The 15,072-nt window shown below is 45.7% G+C and overlaps 1 long non-coding RNA gene across 1 annotated transcript in view; it reads left to right on the top strand.

Annotated features, from left to right (window-relative positions):
- Window positions 1-13,151: 13,151 nt before the first annotated feature.
- Window positions 13,152-15,072, top strand: part of LOC102900528 — a 41,117-nt gene continuing 39,196 nt past the window's right edge. Inside the window, exons 1-2 of the long non-coding RNA XR_006595054.1 lie at window positions 13,152-13,282; window positions 14,358-14,534. This is a non-coding gene — a long non-coding RNA (uncharacterized LOC102900528). The remainder of the gene's footprint in view (window positions 13,283-14,357; window positions 14,535-15,072) is intronic.

Raw genomic sequence — 15,072 nt, 5'->3', positions numbered from 1 at the left:
TTTTATATCAGTCCCAGCTGGGGGTACTTGTCTATGCTGTTCACGAGTCGATCCTACAAAGCCGAGAGTGGGCACTCTGCCACCAAAAGATATATTGATAATTAAGAAGGATAATAAAATTAGAATACCTACTGTGTCTTGAGAATTTATGGTTTCGCATGCATTGTCACTTTTAATTCCACAAGAACCTTGTGAGATAAAGCCGTTATTATGTATACGTTCTAGGAAGAAAACTGAGGTCTGCAGAGGTTGAATTATCCCTAAGTTTCTGCATAGTAAATAGTAGAGAATCCGGATTTCTGTCCAAAACAAATGCTCTGGAACATAGTCCAGAAGTGATTTTCAACCCAAGGGTGATTTTGCCTCCCGGAAGACATTTGACAATGTCTGGAGACATTTTTGGTTGTCACAACAGAGTGGGGAGTGCTGTTAGCATCTAGTGAATAGAAGCCAGGGATGCCGCTAAACATTCTACAGGGTACAGGACAGCTCCCCAGAACGAAGAATGTTCTAGCCCCAGGTGTCGAAGTGCCATGTTTGAGACCTCTTGTGATACAGGGACAGGTACTTCCATCCAAAGCATTTCAGATTGCTATTTGTATTCTCTATTTTGCTGGGACCCATGTACTCAAATTAAATACAGTGTGATCAACATTATGAGACTTTGAATTATGTACACTTGTGTTTCTTTGAAATTTTATTTATTTATTTTTTAAAATTTTTTTTCAACGTTTATTTATTTTTGGGACAGAGAGAGACAGAGCATGAACGGGGGAGGGGCAGAGAGAGAGGGAGACACAGAATCGGAAACAGGCTCCAGGCTCTGAGCCATCAGCCCAGAGCCCGACGCGGGGCTCGAACTCCCGGACCGCGAGATCGTGACCTGGCTGAAGTCGGACGCTTAACCGACTGCGCCACCCAGGCGCCCCTGAAATTTTAAAAATTATATGCATTTAAAATAGTGTTATATAAAATATCAAAGGGGCGTCTGGATGGCTCAGTCAGTCGAGCATCCAATTTTGGCTCAGGTCACGATCTCATGGTTCCGTCTGTGGGTTGGAGCCCTGCATCAGGCTGTCTGCTGACAGTCCAGAGACTGCTTTGGATCGTCTGCACCCCCCCCACCCCGCCCCGCTCTGCCCTTCCCCAGTTCGCATGCTCTCTCTCTCTCTCAAAAATAAGCATTAACAAATTTTAAAAATAAAATAAAATACTAAAAATGTGTCATCGACCACAAAATTTGATGTACTGTGAACGTCCTCTCAAACTGCAAATTTGTCAAGAAACATAATTTTGGAGCCAGGAAGTTGAGGGAGTTATAAAGCGTTTATGGTATAGGCACATGACAATGCCGGTAAGCTGGCAAAGAGAAATGTTTTGAATTGTCCGATTCATTCAGTTGCAAATCCCTTGCAAAAAATACACCGGCCCTGTGTGGAGAACCCAATGAAAGAACGGTAGGCATTCTTTGATTTATATTTTTGATTTATCTCAAATCTATATGGATTCGCCATAAACTATCCTTTAACCAATGCCCTAGGCTCGTGCATAATGCTTCACAAATTATTCCTCAGATAATTTGCACTTATCAAACTGGTAATTATCTCAACAAATACGAAGTTGTCTTTGAATGAGACTATTTCCATAACATACAAAGCTGGATAATTTTAGATTGTTCCCGTGTGTGCGAGTCTCCCGGAACGTCTGTGGGCATCTGGAGGCGAAAAGTGTGTTTATTCTTCAGTGCAAATGATTGTCATTGTCGTGAGAGACACCGGAAGAGACGACACAGGATTGCTCCGACCTTGCAGCAGACATCGGGGGAAATGCCTCTTCCAGCTCGGATGTTCCTTGAATGGTCTTTGTCAACGGGAGTTAACAGCAAGGATGACGAAGAAACGCTGCGGTCACGATGGAGGGCTGCTTGGTTCACCTGTTATATTTGGGCCTATTCGCTTTTCAGCGAACTGAGTCACCCTGAGGTGCAATGCATTTTCCCAGAGATAGAAAGCGAGAGAGTAAAACAAGGCCAGACAGGAACTATTTTCGGGCTTGGGGGCCGGACAGCCTCTGTCGGAATTACTAAACGTTGCCTTTGTAGTGTGAAAGCAGCCATAAACAATAGATAAATGAGTGAACGTGGCTGTTTTCCAATAAAGCTTTATTTACAAAGGCGGGCAGCGGACCTCGTTGATCAAACCCTGGAGTAAAGCGTAAATAGATAAAGATACAGATATGAATGGGTATAAATAGATACTTGGGCTGTGGCAGAGAATGTTAATTGCCTCTTTACCACCCATTTCTCCTTCTTCTTTAAGAACAGAACCTTCATGCTGTAGAGGCCAACTGTAGCCTCAACTCTTGCCAATAAAGGTGATTCTTGAAATGAAAGCAGAAAACCTAGACGAGATGTCTGGGAATGCTCTGTAAAGAGGCCTCATCTAGCTGGCGGGTGATATTTTGCTTTCTACTTTTCTTTTTTCTTGCTTGGAACATGGGAACGATTGCTGGCACTCCAGTGGTTATTTTGTGACTAAGAGGGCAAGTCCAAGAACACGTCAGAAACCTCATCCTTCTTCTTCTTCTTCTTTTTTTTTAAGTGTTTTGGGGCGCCTCGGTGTCTCAGTTGGTTAAGCAACTGACTTCGGCTCAGGTGATGATCTTGTGGTTCGTGAGTTCATGTCCGCTCAGAGCCTGCTTTGGATCCTCTGTCCCCCTGTCTCTCTACCCCTACCCCACTCTCTCTCAGAAATAAATAAACATTGTTTCCTACAAAGTTTATTCATTTAAGTAATCTCTACACCCAACATGGGGCTCAAATTCATGCCCCCAAGATTAAGACCAACATGCTCTACCTACAGAGCCAGCCAGTTGCCCAGAAACCTCATCCCCTTATGTCGCTGAGCCAGTGAACCAAAGCCGGCAGCAGCTGACCTCCAGACTTCTTAAAGGAGAAACAACCCTTATAAGCTTAAGCCACTGGTTAAGTCAGGTCTCTAGTTGCTGTATAACCAAACTTCTGATACATGTTGATGAGGATCACGGATGTAATCGTTCAACGTACAAATATTAGAAGCAACGGTTAGTTAAGGCTGTGTTAACTATGCAGAGCCAGGATTTACAACTGAAGATTCTGAATCCATCGGATCTGGTGGCCAATCCTGACTCCAGACCTTGGATAATTACTTTCTCTATGCCTCAGTTTCTTCTTCCGCAAAATAGGAATAATGTTACGTGACTTACGGTGTTATCGAAAGCCTTAGATATAAATGCGTGCGTGTATAAAGTGACTGGCACTTTATATTTGGGAGTAAGTGCTCCCAAAATATTAATCTAATCTGATTGTCACTGTTACCATTAATTTGTTGAATTACCATTGCCATCTGGTGAGTGACCATTCGCCTCTTTGAAAGAAGGCTATCGCTGGGGACGATTAGTGATGGCATTTCTTCGCCACCACTCACTTTGTGGGCCTCCCCTCCATTATTAGAACAATCCATAGAAATCCACCCACGGTCTCCGGGTTTTTCGTAGTTATTATACGTCTGGCAGAGCGCAAGGTTCTGGGAGTTCCGAGATGAGGAAGACGGTTCCTGTCTTCAGTAAGCAACAGCCACCTGCAAAACAATTAAACATTTGAAAAACAGTATTGAGTGGACGCTAGGAAGATGAAATGGGCATGGTGGGGAGAAACAGGGCTTTGGTTCTACATCGTTGTGTGGAAAGGCTCTAGAAATATAGGGGAACTGGAATCTAAATGTAAGTAATGAAGAGAGTGGTTTCTTTTTAAAAAAAATTTTTTTTCAACGTTTATTTATTTTTGGGACAGAGAGAGACAGAGCATGAACGGGGGAGGGGCAGAGAGAGAGGGAGACACAGAATCGGAAACAGGCTCCAGGCTCCGAGCCATCAGCCCAGAGCCCGACGCGGGGCTCGAACTCCCGGACCGCGAGATCGTGACCTGGCTGAAGTCGGACGCTTAACCGACAGCGCCACCCAGGCGCCCCAAGAGGGAGAATTTTAAATGTTTATTTATTTGGGGGAGAGCGCCAGCGGGGGAGGGGCAAAGGGCAGGGGACAGAGGATCTGAAGCTGGCTCTGTACTGGCAGGCCGACATCAGCGAGCCCGACGTGGGGCTGGAAGTCACAAACTGCAAGATCGTGACCTGAGCCGAACGGAGCCACCCAAGCGCCCCATAAGAGGAATACTGTTGAGATCGCTGACATGTTATATATTGTTCTTTTTCTCCGGACAGACTCTTCCGCTCTGGTTTCCACTTGGGTCTGGCCAGCGCGAGGCACCTGCGGGAGACTGGCAGAAGGGCAGTGAGGTCGGGGTCTTTCTTTGCCCAGCTCCCCGCCTGCCCCCGGCTGGCTGCTTCCTCTGCTGAAGGTCGCCCGCTCTTATCAGGTGGCTTTCTCCCACAGCTACTTTCTTCGGGTCCTGGCCACCACACCCTACCCTTGTGTCTTCTGGCCTGGGGGCAGGTCAGGGTCCCTGACGAAATTGCTAGCCTCAGAGTGCTCACCGGCTCTTCCTCCTCTCTCTTAGCCGTGCTCACGCCTCTGCGGTCCTCCCTATTTCAGGAAGGTGTCCGGCGTTTGCGTGGACCCACAGGCGCAGTTGCTAGCAAGGGCAAGATCTGAGTGACGTGGCCGGAGGCCAGGGCGACAGGGAAGGGCGGTGACTGCGGCGTCCTGGGCAGCGCTGGACCGACAGCTGTTCCTCAGCTTGTGCCGTTTGGAGAGCTGACCCTCGGGGCTGCCAGACCTTCTAAGTTGTGGGTGGAAACTAAAAATACGCATTAACAATTTTTTATGTTTATTTATTTATTAAAATTGTTTCAAGTTTATTTAGTTATTTTGAGAGAGACGGAGACAGCGCGAGTGGGGGAGGGGCAGAGAGAGAAGGAGAGAGAGGATCCGAAGCGGGTTCTGCGCCGAGAGTGGAGAGCCTGAGGAGGGGCTCAAACTCACGAACCGTGAGATCATGACCTGAGCCAAAGTCCGACGCTTAACCGACTGAGCCACCCAGGTGACCCGAGAATTGCTCTAAGGCTGTACCCAGGTAAGAACCCACAGTATGATTGTGGAGCCTGAATGCCTCATCTGGGGCTCTCCCTTCCTTCCTTCCTTCCTTCCTCCTTCCTATTTGTTTATTTATTTATTTATTTATTGAAAGTAACCTTTATGCCAAATGTGGGGCTCAAACTCACGACCGTGAGATCAAGCCAGGCGCCCCCTCCCATCTTCTTCATTAACTGGGTCGCCTTGAGTGGGGCACTGGGCTTCAGCGTTTCTTCACTCCCTATATCTGTGTCTGAATCAACTTTTTTTTTTAACTCGGATTTTATGATGTTAATCTGGGGTCCATGGGTCCCCCAGATAATATATAGGTGGTTTCTAGAGAAGTCTTTATTTTTTCATGTTTATTATTTATTTATTAAAGTTTTACATGTTTATTTATTTATTTATTTATTTATTTATAATAACGTCATTTAACTTTATTTTTTCCAGCTTTTTAAAATGTGATTTATTGTCAAGTTGGCTAACATACAGCGTAGACAGTGTGCTCTTGGTTTTGGGGGTAGATTCCCATGATTCATCGCTTACGTACAACACCCAGTGCTCATCCCAACAAGTGCCCTCCCTAATGCCCATCACCCTTTTTCCGCTCTCCCCTGCTCCCCCATCAACCCTTTAAATACAGTTTGTTCTCTGTATTTAAAAGTTTTGAGAGAGAGAGAAAGAGAGAGAGAGCGTGCATGAGTGGGGCAGAAGCATAGAGAAAGAGAGACAGAGGATCCGAAGTGGGCTTTCAGCAGGGAGCCAGACGCGGGGCTCGAACTCACAAACCGTGAGGTCATGACCTGAGCTGAAATCGGAGGCTTACCCCACTGAGCCACCCAGGCGCCCCGAGAAGTCTTAAAAATCATAGGCCAATTTTTTAGGTGCTTATGTATATTTTTGGGGGTGGGGAGCTGTGCTACAACTTTCCGCAAAAAATTAAGAGCATCTGTGATGGTGTTGGAAGACAAATTAAAGAATAACTCAGACCTGTTAGGTGGCTATCATAAGAAAAAGAAAGGTAAATAACGAGGGGTGGTGAGGAGGTGGAGAAATTGGAGCCCTTGTACGTTGCTGGTGGGAATGCAAAATGGTGCAAGTATTTTGGGAAACGGTTTGCAAACTCCCATCCCCCCAGCACCAACGCCGAGTTGAACACCCGTGAGGCTATGTACTGTGCTAAGAGACGAGCAAGCACAGCCCTGCTTCTGCCCTCTGAGAACCCATGGTATTATGGCAGAGAAGGCCTCGATCAAACAAACAAACACAAAAACTCCAATCTTGACAAGTGTGACCAACACGAAGTGGATGGTGTTACAAAATTATGTGAGGATCAGAGGAACCTAGCTTGGTCTCGGGGTGAGAGCATCAGAGACAGGCATCCCCAAGGGACAAGGGAGGGGAGACCTGGGGGGGGGGAATAGGAGTGGAGTTTGGAGAGGGGAAAGCAAACCACTTGAGCAAAGGCCCTGTGGTAGGAAGCAACCTGGACCGTTTAAAAAGTCCTGTGTGGGTGGAGCTAAAATATACGACAGGAGGGTGGGGAGAAGCCTAGAAAGGAAGGCAGAGACCTGGCCAGGCGGGGGCTCAAAGGCTATTCTGGCTGAATTGAGTCCCCACCTAAAAGATGTAGTGAAATCCTAGCCCCCAGGGAACTCACAAGGTGACCTTATGTGGAAGCAGGTGGGCTTCAGATCCAGTAAGACTGGCGTCCTTCTAAGACACAGACACGGACACACAGGGAAAGGCCCTGTGACAACAGAGGCAGAGACTGGAGTGGTGTGGCTGCCGTCCAAGGAAGCCAAGGGCTGAAGGCCAGCTGGGAAGAGGAAGGATTCCCCCTACAGCTTCCGGAGAGAACACGGCCCTGCCAACACCTTGCTTTCGCACTTCCAGTCTTCAGAACCATTCGGTGATACATGTCTGTACTTTTACGACACTCAGTGTGTGTGTGTGTGTGTGTGTGTGTGTGTGTGTGTGCGCGTGCGCGCGCGCTTTGCTATGCCATCTGTAGGAAACTAATGGAAAAGTTATTGCAGAATTTTGGTCTTTGTCCAAAGACGATGGGAGGAAAGGGGGTAAGAGCACGTTCAGGGAGACTAGTTAGGTGACTGCAGGCAACCAGTTGAGAGGCGGCAGGGAGACTGGTTAGGCACCTGAGGGGGATAGGAGGCTACAGGGAGACGAGGTAGGAGTTTGATGTGGTTTCCTGGGGGAGAGATGCCGGCCGCTTGGAATAGGGGTTGAGGATTAAAGAGGAAGCCGCATGAACGGATTTGGGATCCCTAAAGGTGAGTGAGAGAGGCACGTCAACAGTGGCTTCCAGGCTTCTGGCTTGCCCCCCTGGCCGGATGGCAGCGCCGATCACCGAGCAGGTGAACCCGAGGGAGACCGGACTCTGCTCCGCACAGGGTCTGCACAGTCGGCAGAGGAGGTTCAATGCAGTAAAACAAACGCACACACGACAAGGCCCTTTTTATTCGTATAAACAGGATTGAAATACACACAGGTCTGTAATGTTTTGTTTTGTTTTTTTACTTTTTACAAAATAATATATCTGAGTGGCTAGTACAAATCGGCATGTGGGAATTGATCTTTTTCTCACGAACAACTGCTTGATAATTCATGGGGTGGATGTTGCTTAACTTATTAAACCAATCTCCTATTGATGCATTTAGGTTGTTCTGGGTTTTAAATATTCGACGGCGGGTTTTCCCATTTTTAACTTGACCCACTAAAAGAATCATGTACATTTTTACATTGGGACCCACTACACACACACACACACACACACACACACAGACAGACACACAGACATTTATTTACATAGCAAAAGTTTTACAGAACAGATCTTATCCTTCCTATGTATTCTACATCCTATCCTATCCTATCCAAAAAATGATAGTTGGGATCCACTAAACTACTCTCAGCACCTACCAATAGGTCACAGCCTGCAGTTTGAAAAACATTTCAGGGCATGCTTATTAAGTAAAAAGACAAAAGCGCTTACTTATACTCTGTATCATTCTGAACATTTTGTGAATAACAACTTATTTCATCCTTGCGAAGTCCCAGTGGGATAGGAACATGTATTATCCCCATTTTCCAGAGACGAAAACTGAGGCACAGAGAGGTTAGACAAGTGCCCACGGTCACAAGCTCATATGGTGGGAGCTGTACTTCAGAACTGGACAATCTGACTGCTGTTTATACTCTTAGCCATCAGCCCACGTAGTCTTAGGAATTGATGTGACACCAGCCAACTGTTTAGGAATGTACGGTTCTAAGTAGCCTTATTCAGTATTTCATAGTCCTCATTCAGGGTCTATTCCTTTACAAGACGTTTAAACAGGACACGACAAATGTACGTTGCTATTCAATACCTTGATGACTGTAGAAGGTAAACAAAGAATCCCCACATTTACCAGTCTTCTCCAGAAACTCCGCATCAGCAACACACACACACACACACACACACACACACACATCCCAAATCCCCAAATCCTCAAACCCCAGATGTAATAATATTAGAGAGGCACTTCTTATTCAGAGGCAGTAGGGAGCTTCCCCATTATTTATTGATTTCCCCCCAAAGTTATCAAGTTCTAAAGCCTAATTATTGGTGTAATAGTTAGCCACGATGTTTGGAGAATTGTAAGCCCCTTTAGCTAATGCATGGCATATGTCAGAGGGATTCAGCTAATTCACATATCTGTCTGCACTATTAATAGAGAAGGTTACATGCCAATTATCCAGGCTTCAATCAGCCTGTTTGGATACAATAGACTCAGTGTTCACACACTCGATGTGCCACATTCCTTCTAGACATCAGAAGCAGCTGGTCCAGATAAAGACCACTGGGGTTTTGATATTTAGGGATCACATCCACCGAGGAGCTGGAATTGAGACTTGATTGCTACATCTTGACTGCAGGTATCTTTAACCTGGATTCTTTTGAAAACTGCCTAGTGGGTTTGCAGTTCACTGGTCTTTAAACGTTTCCTGCTCAGACTTGTTGGGTGGGTGGGTGGGTGGAGGTGCTAAGAAGAGGAGAGAGACAAAGGCACGAATAGCTGAACCGACAAAGGACAGAATAATAGGAACGGGTGAATGGATTCCAGGGAAATAAGGGACCCGCACATATTCTTGTGCCCAGTTTTAGGATCAAAGAGGCTAAGATATTTTGCCCCCAAGATTTCGACCTTGCTTGTTGAAAAAACATATATAGGTGTTTGTATGCGTGTGTATGTGTATTTCACCTCCCCCCCCCCCCTTTCATTTATTTTTTTCCCTCTGCTTCAGCAACTGGTCTGGAAGTGCCACGATCTCATCAGAAAATGCCGCTTCCGGTGGTATTTTTAACCAGGAACAGAAGCAGAAGTGTCTGGAATCACCCGAGAAAGCCCCAGTTCCCCGGAGAGCTGTTCTCAAATTTTGCTGGCACAGAGCACTGGATCAGTGATCAGGGAGTTAAAATGGCAGATGTTGGGGGCTTTTGCGGGGGGAGGGGAGGCAGATACCTGAGACTCTCCAGCCGGTTTTCCTATCCTTCCCCTTCCCTCAGTGTCTCCTATCACAGCACTAAATCAGAGCCGCTGCCCACTTGCCTACGGTCACACAGCCCGACTCTGGCACAAACGTAAACAGTCCGAAACAGCCAGTTGCGGGGCTGCTGTCTCATCACCCTCCCCGACACTATCTAAATACCGCCGCAGACCATCATACCTTCCAAAAAGCACTACCAACAGCTAATAGACAACAGGCAGATACAACACGCCAGCCGTTGTTTTGTGTGCTATTCAGCTCAGTGTGTATTTTTTCCCACCCTCCCAGATGAAAATACAGTAATTAACTCCATGCAGGAAGGGGGAGGGGGGAAGAAACTCTTTTTTTTTTTTTCTTTCCCTAGACTTGAAAAGAAATTCTGGCAGATAATTTGGCTGAACATGAAAAGAGAGAGGCTGCTTACAGCCGCCCAAATAAAGTGCTAGGTTGGTGAGGCTCTGCGGGCTGAGTTGGGTATTTCACGGCATGAAAAGCAGACATTTATCTGTTCCCATGGAGATGCGTTTTCTACTAGTCAATCAGACACTGAGGAGGTCAGACAATAGCCCGTGGATCCTTTTTGAATCTTGAGAGACAGTCAAGTCTTCCTTCATTTTAACATTCCACCGAAATTTAAAGGGGTCTAAATGATGTCTCAGATATACCTACAAACGCTGCCATTGTAATTTCAAGGGATGAAAAATAAGTGGAAACTCCATCTGTCAACGAGGAAGACGGGCGCCATGGACCCCCCCTTCCAATTTCAAATCAGAGACCATTCTGTCACAGTCCTCATTTGCAAAAATTTGGCTTCCAAACTGAACCCCTCCCTCCGGAATAAAATAATTCATAAGGTCATAAATTAAATGCTGATAATTTCCAAATGACTGTTGGAGGCAGAGCAGGGGCACTTCAAACAGAAAACTTCCTGGAAGCAAGAAAAAGCTGCCCCAGAGAGACCGCCCCCCCCTCCCCCAACTGCTGGAAGATAGATGCGTTGTAAACTTCATTCCTGGTATTTCCTTGCCTGAAAATGCATGCGAGGCTTGCAGAAGTGATTAGGGCTGCTATTTGACCTTATGTGTTTGTTATCAACCCCAGAGAACAGATGATGCTGGCTTGCAAAATATGTTTATTTCAGCAGGTAAATTACAATGTAAATGCCTGGACACCGGGACTCGCAAAAGACTTTCGAAACAATCTTCTTTCAAGTGTGTCTCTTCCTACATCATTCTTGCGCATGCCTAAGGCAGAAGAAAATGTAACAGAGGTCTTTCTAGAGCTAATTGAGAAGGGAGAGGGTATTTCCATGGGATCACGTTGGAGGCAGGCTATCAAATGGGTCTGAAACAGAAGCCTGTTCACAGAATGGCAGCTTCACAGAAAACAGCAGACGGCCAAAGTCAGGATTTTGTCATAGAGGAACCTCATTCTTGTTAATGGAGTCATTCAAGTGCGGCTCAACCGCCAAGGCAGGAAAGCAAACACGAGTATGAGCCCTGCTTGTAACAAGACGGGCCTTTTCCTTGACTTGGCATTTCCATGGCCCTGAAGGCAGAGATTCCTTCTCTGCCCGCTTCTCCAGGCGGGCTATCTGGAACAAAGACACCAACCGGGACACTTGGGACACCTCGGAAAGCAATTTGGAGCAGTCCTAGCAAATAGCATTTGGGGGAAGGAGAAAAGCTCCCGTATATCTAATAATGTATAATATCCCATCATTAAGGAGGCAAAAAGCAGAAATTTAACATTCTTGGGAGTTCCATTTCTGTGGAAAGACACGGCCCACATTTCTCATGCATTATGGGTCAGTATTTGACCATTTCCTCCTCTTATTTTTTTTTCTCTCTTTTTAAAGTAACTCTACGCCCAACCCGGGGCTTAAACTCACCACCCTGAGATCAAGAGTCACATGCTCTACTGACTAAGACAGCCAGGCACCCCTCATTTTAGTTTTTAAAATTTAAAATAGGAGCAGTACATAATCTCATTATGTACTACAAGACTCAAACAGTATAAAGTTCCGGTAAAAGAATAAAAAATTCCTCTTTCCTTTTATTTAACTCCACTAGCTTAGGAGCTTACTAGAGAGAGCTAATAACTACTTTTTTTTTTTAATTTTTTTTTCAACATTTTTTATTTATTTTTGGGACAGAGAGAGACAGAGCATGAACGGGGGAGGGGCAGAGAGAGAGGGAGACACAGAATCGGAAACAGGCTCCAGGCTCCGAGCCATCAGCCCAGAGCCCGACGGGGGGCTCGAACTCACGGACCGCGAGATCGTGACCTGGCTGAAGTCGGACGCTTAACTGACTGCGCCACCCAGGCGCCCCTAATAACTACTTTTAATAGTATGACACATATCTGTCCGGACATGTTCCATAAATATGCAAGAGTGTGTGTGTGTGTGTGTGTGTGTGTACATAAACTCTTTGTTTTAAATATATCACCAAAATCATATTTATAGACACCAGGACAACTTTTTGTTTAATCAAAGTATCTATCATGGGCAATTTTCTTTTTTTTTTTTTTATCATGGGCAATTTTCTATAATAACATGGAGTTTTTTAAAAAAAATTACCTATACATTTTGGGAAAAAGGTAATAAAGGCTTCCGATTGGGGGGAATTCAAATCAAAGGGTTTGTGGGGAAGAGAAAGTCCTCCTCCTCCCCCACAGAAAATCACTAACAGTTTTCAGTGTATCATTCCAGAAATAGTCTACACACAGATCAGCATATATATATATATATATATATATATATATATATATATATATCAAACACACCTTTCTTTGTCTTTACCTTGCATTTTTCACTTAGATCTTTTGCAGAGCATTTCATGTTAGAAAAAAATGCGCTCTTTAAATGGTGCCATAGTATTTCTCTGAGTGGTGTTCGTTAATGTATTTCACTTGTCCCTCTTGATGGACTTTGGGTGGATTTCAGTCTCTACTTCTGGAAACAGGGCTGTGATAAATAGTCTAGTGCACACCCTGTGATTCTTTGCTTAAACACGCCCACTGTTTTCTGAAAGCAGCAGCTTTACTCCACACTTATCCTTAATTTTTAAAAAATGTTTATTTTTGAGCGAGAGAAACACAGCGCAAGCAGGGGAGGGGCAGAGAGAGAGAGGGTGAGAGAGAATCCCAAGCAGGCTCTGTGCCCATAACAAGACACAGGGCTCAAACCCATGAACTATGTATGAGATCGTGACCTGAGCCAAAATCAAGAGTCGGATGCTTCACCAGCTGAGCCACCCAGGCGCCCCCAACACCTGTCCTTAACTTGCCTTAACCCGAAGGAGAACTGATTGAATTAAGTTCTTTTTTTTTTTAAGTGTGGGTTAAAAACAGAATGAATAAGCCATTAAAAATCTATTATGAACACGTGCCCTTTCATGTAGTTTTTAGTCTTTCCTCCAGCTTGAGAGAGGCTCATGAGGAAGAAAAAAAAAAGTCATGTTCCCTTTCACCGCCCCCCCCCCCCCCCCCCCCCCCCCCCCCCCCCCGCCCACCAACCCCACCCAGAGGTCAGCCCTGCCAGATTCATTGCGTTCGCATCCCATGCCTGCTAGTTACAAATGCCGGCTACCAGATTGTGTAATTCTGTCCCATCTACTGCTTTCATCGGGGGCTCAGAGCAGGATCACGGCTCACTCTTACAATTTAGGTAAAGCTTCCTGTTCTTTTTTGTGCGCAGGAGTGAAGCCTTGGGGATTTAGAACAAAGTGTGTCCTTGGAAAGAAGTGGGTGGGATTTTGTGTGCGCCGTAGGTTGGGGAGGGACCTCCCCCTCCCGGGGGAGGAGTCTGATTTCATTATACAGTTGGAAACCTGGTGAAATCATGTATACAACTGAATCTTTTTGCTCAGCTAGTGAGGTCTTTTTGTTCTTTGTCTTGCAATGTGTACAGCAAATTTGTGTTACGCCTGGGAAGAAGGAAATTTGAGTTAAAGAGGAGGGCAGCTCCCTACGCCTTGTAACAAGCAAGCTAATTGAAAGAGGAACTGGGCTTGCCAATGTTCAGAGCAGGAAAACCGAAGAAGTTACCATCCCCAAGTTAAAAATTACGTGGGGCTGGAGAATATAGCGCCTGCTGTATTCGTCATTGAAATTCACGATCTTGTTTGCTGTTTATCTTGAGGCGGGAGTGGGGGGGGCAGTGGGGGGGTTGCGGGGTGGGGTGGGGTGGGGGGAGCTCTCCTGCTGGTTAGAAAAAAGGAGGCTAGGTCCAGGAAGAAATGCTAGTAATAAGAAAGGGAGGGATTAGAAGCCCCAGAGAGAAAGGGAGGTGTAAATAATACGTGGGCATTTGACAATCAGCACAAAGAAATGGGAGACAAAGCCAAGTGCCTGATGCCCGAAAATCCTAAAAACTTAAGTGGGTAACCCAGATGCCGGAAAAATGTCCCAAAGAAAAAAAAAAGGAAAGCAAAATCCCAGAAGATCTTTTTCCTCGGCGATGATGTTGTCCAATGGAGTCAATAAACATTGGTTTTGCCATGGTGCTCATGTGAGCAACGCTGGGTGCACAGGAACCAGCTGCCCCGATGCGTCTTCAAAAACGTTCTCCAGGACAGCTCGAGCCTTCTGATAAGATGGGGTAAACCGGGGGAATAGAGTCCTTCCACCAAAAAGGAGATTGGGGCAGAGGGAGCACACAGTAGGGGCAGAATGATCTTTCTCCCCCAAGAGCCCAATCTATTTAGATCCTACATCCCTCGGCTCCTCTGTTTTCCTCCCAGAACTACCTGGAATGGAATTGCTTAGGAAAGAGGGAAAAGGCATTTTTAGTCAAAAGCGAAGGAGGACAAAGTTAAACTCCACCAACAATGGAAACTTCTTCCGGATTCTTCCGGAGGCTGCCTGGTGCACTGGAGTGTGATGCTTCCAGACTGCAGGATTGCCCTCTTTACTGTCAGGTGAGAATAATAATAAGGTAACGTTTACAGAATACTTACATGGAATAATTTATACGCTGATCCATTTTATCCTCAGAACCAGATGGGGTCGTTATAGGTGTGTCCATTTTGCAGGTGAATGAGGGGTTGGCCAAATTATCGAGTAACTAGAAAATGGTACAGGCAGAATATAATTCGAGATCAAGGTTGACAGTTACCGAATTGTCAGCCAATGGCCGACTCTGATTCAATGCCTGTTTTTATAAATAAAGTTTTATTGGAACACAGCCATGCTCATTCGGGGGTACATCACCTGTGACTGGTCTTGAGCAACAGTGACAGAAACGCTGTGCCCCGCAAAGCTTAACACTTTGTCCGTTCCTTTACAGAAAAAATTTGCAGATCCTTGCTCTGGTTACTGGAACCCCGGGCGCTTAAGCCTGTATGTTTCCTTCTGCTCAAAATGCCTCTTTTTTTTTTTTTTTTTTTTTTAATGTGATGCTGAACAGGAAAAAGAAGCAGTAATAGTTATTGGAAAACTGAATCTGTTAGGGACCCC

Source organism: Felis catus, chromosome A3, assembly GCF_018350175.1.
Source record: "Felis catus isolate Fca126 chromosome A3, F.catus_Fca126_mat1.0, whole genome shotgun sequence".
Classification (NCBI taxonomy): domain Eukaryota; kingdom Metazoa; phylum Chordata; class Mammalia; order Carnivora; family Felidae; genus Felis; species Felis catus.
This window is presented reverse-complemented; position numbering and strand designations above follow the sequence as displayed.